Raw genomic sequence first — 10,631 nt, forward strand, 5'->3', positions numbered from 1 at the left:
CTTGTCTTGTGGCTGCTTGTCCAGCGTCATGCCAGCCTAAATGTCATGGCTTTCCCCCTTCTGTCCTCCATCGTCCTCTGGTAGCTGCTGGGATTTATAGCTTGCCTCCTTGGGAAATTGTCTTTTAAACTCTAGTTTCTGTTTAAGTCCATTCTTAAATATTTTGTTAATGAGACTAAGAACCCCACAGTGAACCTAAACCTCTCCCCTATCATCCTTCCACAGGGAGGAGTTACTTTTTGAAACCATTGAACTCTAAATACTGTCTTCTAACTTAGGTTTTTTTTTTGGGGGGGGGTCTCAGGGTTATTGATAAACTTGAAGTCATCTTAAGAAAATTGCATTTGCCGGGCAGTGGTGGCGCACGCCTTTAATCCCAGCTCTAGGGAGGCAGAGGCAGACGGATTTCTGAGTTGGAGGCCAGCCTGGTCTACAGAGTGAGTCCCAGGACAGCCAGGGCTACACAGATAAATCCTGTCTCAAAAAACCAAAAAAAAAAAAAAAGAAAAGAAAAAGGAAAAAAATTGAATTTGATACTATTTCATCTTTTGAAGAGGAAGCTGGCATGTGTAGAAACTCAGGAACATGGTGAATGAAGAAAACTGACACTCTAAGGTTGTCTTCTGGCCTCCTCATGTCTCTGCAGCAGATGTTTAACCATATACCAGCCATACACACACACACACACACACACACACACAAAGTTGTGTGTGTGTGTGCAGTCTCAAGCCAAACCTACTGAATCTCTCTCTCTCTCTCTCTCTCTCTCTCTCTCTCTCTCTCTCTCTCTCTGTGTATGTGTGTGTGTGTGTGTGTTTGTAGGGGGATATGCAAACTTGGAATTTCTGCTGCTGAATCTTAAGTATACTCAGGTTTTTAGAGTCTCTGGTTTGGTTCTTGGAAAATCAATTAGCACAGAACTCAAAGGGCCATTCACAAATTACCAGATATCACATGATAGGAGATACATTCATTAGAAGGTTGCCTCACCCCATTATGTACATAGAACTTAGGCTTGAGTGTAGAGGGGCCTGTGTGAGTTTCATCCCTGGGAGGAACATTTGCCAAAAAGTTCTGGGCCAGAGCTGGGTTCCAGCCTACAGCTTTGTATCGCTGACAGTCTGGAAGGGGAAAATGTAGGGGCTCACTCTAACCCCACGGCTCCATCAGGCTCGTCCAGTCATGTTGGGTGCTTTGCCATCTCTGCTACTTCTCTCTGTTTGCTACTTGCTGTTTGTCCTTTGCTTTTGCTCCCAATATGCTTGATAAACTCACTCGTTCCAAACAGAGAGCACACCAATTATAGATCGTTCTCCACACAGAGACCAGCTGGCATGGTCAGTAGGCTCTAGGAGATGCCATTTCTGGTTCAAAGGAGTGGCTGTCATCAAAGCTGAAAGGGGATATACGGGATAACTGACGATGAACGAGGTGAGAAGCCAGACCTGTCTCTCTGGTTTCATAAGTTTGAAGCACACTCATGTGAAACTGAAAGTACAGTTGTCACAGATCATTCTGGGCTGTAGAAAACAACAGTGTTGCATATGTTCTAGGCTGGCCCCAAACTGTAACCAATAACTTTGAACTTCTGGGCCTCCTGCCTCTGCTCTCTGGGATGCTGGGATCATAGGCAACTGTTGCCTTGTAGGATTGCATGGCTGTGTTTGTCACTGAAAAATTATGTATGTGTGTGTGTGTGCTCATGAACATGGTTCTGTGTGTACATGTATGAACATGTATGTGAAGACTAGAGTCTCTCACTGACCTGGAGCTGGTTGAGAGCTAGAGTAGCTGGCTGGGGGATCTGCTGGTCTCTGTCTTCTCTCCACTGGTGTCACCAGCATACACTATGGTACTCAGCTTTTATCTTTTTACTTTTTAGTTTTTCAAGACAGGGTTTTCTGTGTGGCCCTGGCTATCCTGGAACTCATTCTGTAGACCAGGCTGTCCTTGAACTCAGAAATCTGCCTGCCTCTGCCTCCCAAGTGCTGGGATTAAAGGCGTATGCCACCACTGCCTGGCTTTTTTTTTTTTTAAGTGGATTCTGGGGCTTGAACTCAGGTCCTTCCTTGTCTTGAAAAGCAAGCACTTTACCAACTGACTTATCTTCCCAGCATGAAAAAAGTGTTACTACTATTTTCAGATACTGGTTTTGGTGGGTGGTGGTAAAAAAATATTTTTAATTGTGTTAAGATATGCTGGGACTAAAATTTATCATCATGGGGTGGAGAGAGATGGCTCAGCAGTTGAGAGCACTTGCTGCTCTTACAGAGGACCTGAGTTTGGTTCCCAGCGTGCAGTTTAGAGCTACCTGTGACTCCAGTTCCAGGGTCTCCAACGTCCTCTTCTGTCCTGAATGGTACCTACACACATAGATAAACAGGCACACACACACACACTTAGAAAAAACGTATGCCGCAGTGTCTTTAACATACATTTGCTGTCACTGAGTTATTCACGTTATTGTGCAGCTGTAACCCTACCCCACCCCCACCCAAGTGTCCGGAGCTCATTATCCTCTAATGGCATACTGTACTCCCCCGCTCCTACTTCATGCTCGAGAGCCCTCTATTCCACCTGAAGCTCTATAAATGCCCTGTCTGGGAACCTCGGGGAAGTGGAGTCGTACAGTAGTTATCTAGTTATCTGTCTGTCTGTCTGTCTGTCTGTCTCTCTCTCTCTCTTCTCTATCTCTCTATCTCTCTAGCTGCCTACCCATCTACGTGTGTGCCACTGTGGACGCCAAGGGAGACAATTGGTGGTTGTCAGTTTTCTGTCCCTCCATCATTCAAGTCCTGGGGATCAGATTTGAGTTCTCAGGCCTGGCAGCCAGCACGCTTACCCGTGGACTTCTCTCATCTTTTTTACACGTTCTTATGTCCTTTGGCACAATGTCCTCAAGGTCAAAACAAAATGCAGGTGAGATCAAGGGTTCCTTCCTTTGAAGCGTGGACAAATAAATAGTCAGGTGTGGTGGCTCTCGTCTTTAATCCCAATCCTCGGGAGGCAGAGGCAGGTGCATCTTAGGAAATTTGAGGGCAGCTGTTCTACATAGTAAGTTTCTGGCCTGCTAGGGCTACAAAGGGAGACCCTGTCCAAAAACAAAATAAAACAAAACAGCAACAAAAAAACTCCCCAGAACAGTAAAGCTGCATACTATCCCACTGAAGAGGACACAAGCCAGCCACATTTTGCTTATTCATTCCTCATCAATGGACATTGGATTTGGTCCACATTTGGCCTTTGTGGACATGGGAGTGCACGACTCTCTAAGATGTACCGATCCGTTTCCTTAATGTGTATAATCCCGGTGGGATTGCTGGATTGTATAATACTGCGCTCTCTCTCTCTCTCTCTCTCTCTCTCTCTGTCTCTGTCTCTGTCTCTCTCTCTCTCTCTCTCCGTGCATGTTTTGTGGATAGAGGTGCACATGTGGATAGAGGTGTGTGCATACATGGAGGCGTGTGGAAGCCAGAGGTGACCTTTTGCGTTCGATGAAGAGTCTCTCATTGGCCTGAAATTTTGCCACATAGGCCAGACAAGATGCTTTCCTCACTCCTCTGAGCTTCCAGGGATCTGCCTGCTTTTACTTTCAGTCTCAACATTTCTTGGATTACAGGCACACACACTTTTTTTCTATGGGCTATGGGGATCAGAACTCAGATCTCCATGCATAGGAGACAAGCACTTTAATGACCAAAACTATCTCCTCAGCCCCTACACTTAATTTTTGAAAAACCATCTTACCGGGTTCCAACGGTCCCTGGTACTATTAATTGTACATTGACTTATATGATACTTTGATTGTGGTCCCACATCATCCAAGCAGGGATCCTGTTTATTTTTGCTGCCTTAGCTCCTATGTCTCAATATCTGGAGCAATGCCTAGATAGAGTAGTCACCAAACTACGTGCTGAATTAGGGATCCAGTCAGCCTAATATGCACGCAGCATTGTGTAGACAGTCTCTGCACTTAATGAGCGCAAATTAGTTGGCGACGTACACAAGGCTGTAAGTAAACAAGGGAAGGATATAATTATGTGTTATAAATTGTGCTTCTGTTTTTAAGCATGAAAGGAGAGGGAGAAGGAGAGACTCCTGTGGGCGGGAACAGTCAAGGAAAGGCATAGACTGGGACAGAGGGGAGGAAGTCAATTTAGGCAGAGGAAGCAGTCTCCCTCTCCACCCAGCTTTATTGAGGTGTAATTGGCAAATAAAACTTTCATATATTTGAAGGTGTAGAGCATGAGTCTTGATTTGTACATACACTCTGAAATAATCACAGTTAGCTGATGAGTATGCAAAATGCCACACTGACTTATTGTTTTGTGGGTGTGTGTGGGGGTTGAGGACACTTAGTCAATTACAAATTCATGGGAGAGTGTGATTAGCTGTGGTCTCCTGCACACTGGACATTAGCCATACCTGAAATTTCATTCCTCTGGACCAGGATCTACTCGCCTGTCCCTCCTGCCAGCCCTGGAATTAGCATTCTATTCTCTCCTTCTATGCACTCAACTTATTTTTAGACTTCACCTGTATGTAAGAACATGAAATATTTGCCTTTCTGTGTCTGGGTTATTTCCTGTAGCTCATTGTCTTCTAAATCCAATTCCAGGGGTGAAAACGGCAAGATTTCCCCGTCATCAAAGGTGAATAGATGGGCTGGAGAGATTGCTTAGTGGTTAACTGTACTGGCTGCAGCTGGCCCTTCCCCTCACCAGCTGCAGCACTAGTCCTGAACTTGCCTGGGCAGCCCTGCAGGGGTGACTCCGGTCCAGGGGGCGCTGGTGAGCAAGGGAGAGCTGGGCCTACCACTGGAGATACCCCACCCCCGACCCCATCACCACCTGTGGGAGTCAGGAGAGCTGGCCCTGGAGTTTTGAGAGCTGGTAAGCTGTCCCTATCCCTCTGCAGCAGCACTTGGGAGAGTGGGCCTTGCACCTCGCCTGGACAGCACAGTAGAGCTGGCCCTGGTGTGTGTATGGGCGCAGGTGAGCCGGCCCCTAGGGTGAGCTGTCTCTGCCACTGGTCTGTCGTGGGGTGTCGTGCATGGGTGCAGGGGTGATACCCTCCTTTTCTTGCCCTTTGTCACCTGTGGTAGTTGGGAGCGCTGACAGCAAGGCCATGAGAATAGAACAGTTAGTCTTGCCACCTCATTGACTGTAGCAACTCCAGTAGAGTGGCTCTGCACCTTACCTGAGCAACACAGTGAAGCTGGCCCTAATGGCGAAGGCATGGGCAAGCCGGCTGCGAGAGTGGGAGAGTTAGCCCAGCCCTTCACAGGCTACAGCACTTGGGAGAGTGGATCTGCCTAGACTGGGCAGGCAGCACAGAGGAGCTGGATCTCAGGGCATAAGAGCAGAAGAGCTGCCCCTACTTCCTGGTGATGGCTGTGTCATGTGGCCTAGCAGGAGCAGTGCTGGGGGTGAGTATAAGGGAGAGCCAGTGTGCTGAACAGCTCAGCTACCACTCAGGCCCAGATCCAGGGCTCTGAATTAGCCCACCCCCAAATCAATGTCATCTGTGAATGGTTGGGACTGCTGATTCAAAGCTGCAGGATCTCCATGACACAGGGCAACAGCAGGATAACCGGGAGGTGTCCCGATGCGGATCCAATGTTGATGGTGTCACAGAAGCCAGAGATCTCGAACCAGACCAATGACAGCATTGCAAAGAACATTTGCAAGTGAAGATGTGTCTACAGAGGGGTACACTGTGGGACACATGGTGACACTACAGCTTCCACAATGAGATCTTTTCTATGCTTTGCTTTTGTTGTTGTAAAGGGGAAGGTTACAAGGATAAAGGGTGGACATGAGGGATTGAGGTACATGATGTGAAACTCATGAAGAATCAATAAAAAGTTTAAAAAAAAAAAAGTACCGCTGCTCTTCCAGAGGACCTGGGTTCAGGTCCCAGTACCTGCAACTGTTACAACCTTTTGTTACTTCAGTTTCAGGCATCTGACACCCTCTTTTGTTCTCCATGGGCACCAGACACTCATGTGGTGCACAGCCACACATGCAAGGGAACACTCATACACATAAGATAAAATTAAATAAGTCTTCAAGGTGGAATCGAGTTCTATCCTGTATAGTATGGCATTCTCTTTACTCAGTCATTGATGAACATCTAAGCCTCTTCTGTCTTAACTGCTGTTAATAATGTTGCAATAAACACACATTCTTTTCTATTTAATTTTTTCCCAGTTATTTATTGTGGGGAGCAGGGGAAGGGAGAGGGTCCTGCACGCATGCCATGGTGCATGGGGAGAGAGGAGAACTTACAAGGGTCAACTTTCTCCTTCCACCATGCAGCTTTCTGGTACAGAACTCTTGTCTGCATTTCTACCAACAGTGCATAAGGGGAGAAAACAGCAACCATGAGTAGACGTCCTAGTTAGCTTTAACTGTCAACTTGACACAGCCTAGAATCACCTGAGGAAGGAGTTTCAATTGAGGAACTACCAGAGCAAATTGGCCTGTGGGCGTGTCTGTGAGGGATTGTCTTGATCACTACTTAATATAGGAGGGCCCAGAAGGGTGCCACGGTGGGTGGCACCATTCCCTAGGTAGGTGATCCTGAACCATATAAGAAAGTTAGCTGAGTATGAGCTACCTTGAGGACCACAGAGCAACACCCATCATGATGTCTGCTGTATCTCTTTGGCAATGAGTGAGTTTTCTGTTTAAAGGTAATGTTACATGGAATAGCAAGCAGACTTGCTTTCATTCGGGCTCCCACCTTGAGTTCCTGTTCTGATTACCCTCAATGATGGACTTGACCTTGAAGCATAAGTCAAATAAATCCTTTCCTCTTCTAAATTGCTTTTGATCAGAGTGTTGTTTTGTTTGTTTGTTGATTGTTTTTGTTTTGTTTTGGTTTGGTTTTTGTTTTGTCACAGGCATGAAACCAGAAGAACAGGAGAGGTGCTCTCTCAGACTGGATTGGAGACTGCTACGAATCATCCAGACCAGCTGGAGGAAGTCTTGTCTGTGTCTGCTATGGATGAGGTCAGACAAAGGTCACCGGAAGCCGTCATGGCCTCATTGATGCCTCCCCAAGGCAAAGTCAGGTTTGAAATACTAGTCATGACAGATGCAGTGTTTCCCCTGACATGTCTCTTCCAGGTCTTGGCAACTGGGTCAGAGTCCTTCCAAGCAGCCACGAGTTGTTTAGAGTAGTCTAGCTGTCATGGTGACAGCTCCAGAAATCACTAGAAAAGAGCTGCATGATTGACAGCTCCCACAGTCTCCTTGGAAACAGTAGGACTGATGTCACCATTGTTGTGACACCAGTGGGCCTCCAGGAGAGGCAGTGATATCATTTGAATCCCTGTAATATTTGGAACAGTAGTACCAATGTCAATCTGGCTTCTGTCTCTGCCAGGCTTGGGGACACCACCAAGTTTACCCTGGACAGCTGCTTCCAGCCTGAGCAAAGAGAAGGGTCTAATAGTCTTCAGTAGAATACTCCAATTGCAGACTGTAACCCCAATAGTTTTAGTCATTTAAAAAGAGTGAACAAAAGAGTGCCCACAGTAAAGATTTGACCTAAAAATAACATTCTTCATTGTTATTGTTGTTGTTATTATTATTCAACAATAACACTGTTAAGATTAGACTATGCTTTACTTGTAAGTCATTCCTTGTTGTATAAAACAGTGGGGATCAGTGGGGTGCACTGCTCTGGGAGACTTCATTTTATTTTAGTTTTTTATTGAGACAAAGTCTCACTGTGTAATCTTGGCTGACCTAGAACTTGACACGTAGACCAGGCTGGCCAGAAACTCATAGAGATCTGCCCCCGTCTCCCTCCTGAGTGCTGGGATAAAAGGCATGTGCTGCTGTGCCCAGCAAGGAGACTGAATTTTACAAGCAGCTTTTTAGTCTATTTTGAGAGAGGATCACAGCATCTCTTGGGTGAACCCATAACCAGCACATCCATGTGACACAGACTGATAAATGACTTATTTCTGGTGTAGCAAAGGAGCCACCTTTCAGTTTACTGGGTGAATGAAAACTGCAGGGGCACAGATAGGATGTACTAGGGTCCTATCAAAGAACTTACCGGATGTGCCAGACCAGGTAAAAGGTATAAAACTCTCTTCCTTACCTGGACCCCATAAAGTGATGGACACTTAGCATTGTGATAGGTGGCTACATATTAACCTCTCATCAGATACCTGGTGTGTGTGCCTCAAGGACCAACAAGCAGAGGACTCCCCAGCTATCCTTGGACCAAACCCAGCTTGATTTGGTCCCCTGTTTTGACATGGCCTACTCAACTTCGAAGAGCCTAGTCACCAGTTTGCACCTCTGTTCTTGCCCTGGCTTCTGTTGGGACCTGGAGTGGGCTTTCACCTTACAGTTGAACTTTGTAGCATCAATCTTAAATCCTAACAGTATTTCCAGCAGACTCCTCACTGTGCTGATATGGTTCATTATTTCGTTAATGTAGCAACTTTCTCAACATCTTTCTGCAAGCTCTTGAACTCTGCCACAGCCTCTTTAATTTGTTTTTCCTCTAAACCACATATGTATGTATGTATGTATGTATGTGTATGTATATATGTATGTGTATATACATATGCAGATAGACATATTTACTGTGTGCTGTGTCATTTATGATGTGAGTTAATATTAACATTTAAGATTGGAATAAAAGAACTTGTGTTCGTCTTGGCCAGGTTACCAAAGTCAATGGGATTATCCAACAAATTGTTGTCATGGAGACCACTGAGCCTTGTGAATTGACCCATAGTCATTAAAGTCTGATACCATGGAAAATCACAAATGTGTCAATATTTCTGGCACCCTCATGACAGACCTATGTAGCTCAGGCTGGCCTTGAACTCTCTAAATAGTCAAAAATGACTTTGAACTTCTGAGCCTCCTGCTTTCACCCCCAGAGTGTTGGAGGTGAAACTTGGGTGGCATGTGCTGGGGATCAGATTCAGGGTTTCTTGCATGCTAGGCCAGCACTCTATCAACAGAGTTACATCTCTAATCAAAACACATTTTATACAACAGTGTTTAACCCCCAGGCATATACTTGTAGGGAGTGGTAGGTCCTTTTGTTTGGTCTCAGTAGGCCTGTGGACAGAGGCAGTGGCTGGAAAAGCAGCACTGGCAGAGACATCTGCAGTGGTGGTGGTGATGGCAGCGGCAGCAGCAGCGGCAGTGGCAGGTGTGTGGATTACAACTTCATCTGTAGAAGTCAGGTGTAGAATGAGAAGCAGTCCTTCACAGTCCGAGCTGGGTCTTTTAGGCTTGCAAGGCCACAAACCCACTCAAGAGGAAGAATTCTTCCTGCAAGGGGCTGCAGCCATGGAAATCAAATTAGCCATCTTCAGGCCAAGTGGGGATGGGCCTTGTAGCTGAGGGCTGAGTCTACAAGGAGGAAGGGCAGTCAGTCTTACCACGCAGAGACATAAGGAAGAAGGCAGAGCAGAAAGAAGCTGGAGACAGGATCAATGTCAAATGCCATGTAAACAAGGCACAGAGAGGAAGAAGGTTGAAGGACAGGGTGAGGAACAGCCAGGAGCCAAGACTAAAAGAACAAGGCTGGGGGTGGGGGGAGGCGGGGGAGGGACAGCTGGGACAAGCAGAGACACGGGTCCCAGGTCCTTTTCTATCCCTTGAGTTGGGGAGAAGAGCAAATCATTGCTCCGATATTTCAGCTTAGAATTCCTAGGGGAGAGAATGGTCTATTTAACAAACACCACACCTCGCTGGGCTCGCTTGAATGTGAAAAAATAGCACTGTAGGTCCATGTGGCCAGAGGCAAAGTGTGAGTCAGCCACAGCTCGCTGGCTCTGCAGAAGAAATGAACAGAGTTCTGAGTATAAGAAAACTCTGTAAGAGTTTGGAAGAGGCGGTATTTCAATCTGTCTGGGTGCAACAAAATACATGAACTGTGGCATAGAGACAGTGGAAATCCATGACTCATGGTTCCCGGTGCTTTAGAGCTCAAGGTTGGCATCTGGTGAGGGCCTGTGTCGTCAACAGATGGCACCTCTCCCTGAGGGGCCAGCTAGCTCCATGATGTTCTCACAATAACATTGATTCCAAACTCGGTAAGTGGCTCTGTTCTCACGATCTGGTCCTTCTTTAAGTGTCCATACCTGTGAATACCATCGTTTCTGTAGGTTATGATTTTGCTATGATTTTTAGGGGGTTGCAGACATTCAGACTGTCAGTGGTGGCCCAGGGACGGCTTAGCACAGCCACTAGCAGCTTGAGTTGGCCCCTCCCAACTTAGAGACCTCGAATTTGGGTGAAGCAGGATCTTGGACTTCATCATAGACCAAGAGCCAGGGTGATGCCTAGTCTATGAGTTTGTTAAGGTTTTAGACAGAGATATATTTAGCAATATAGGAAAGGACTCTATACCACCTCCCTACTCCAAGCATGGGGCAGGAGTCTCAAGAAAGAACCATGGTTAGATGGCTGTGGCTTTCTAAGTTAGATTTCTCAGATGATGTCATTTCCAATAAGGTTTATAGATCAGGCAAAGTTTAAAAATATGAGCTCATTTATTTATTTTTCTTATCTTAAAGGATTTTCTCTTGCAGATGAACATTGTAAGGTGGCGTTGGGATCAGGCAGTGCCCTGCCCTGAGTTAC

The sequence above is a fragment of the Mus caroli genome, unplaced genomic scaffold (assembly GCF_978045245.1).
Source record: "Mus caroli unplaced genomic scaffold, Mus_caroli_1 scaffold_12, whole genome shotgun sequence".
In the NCBI taxonomy this organism is placed as follows: domain Eukaryota; kingdom Metazoa; phylum Chordata; class Mammalia; order Rodentia; family Muridae; genus Mus; species Mus caroli.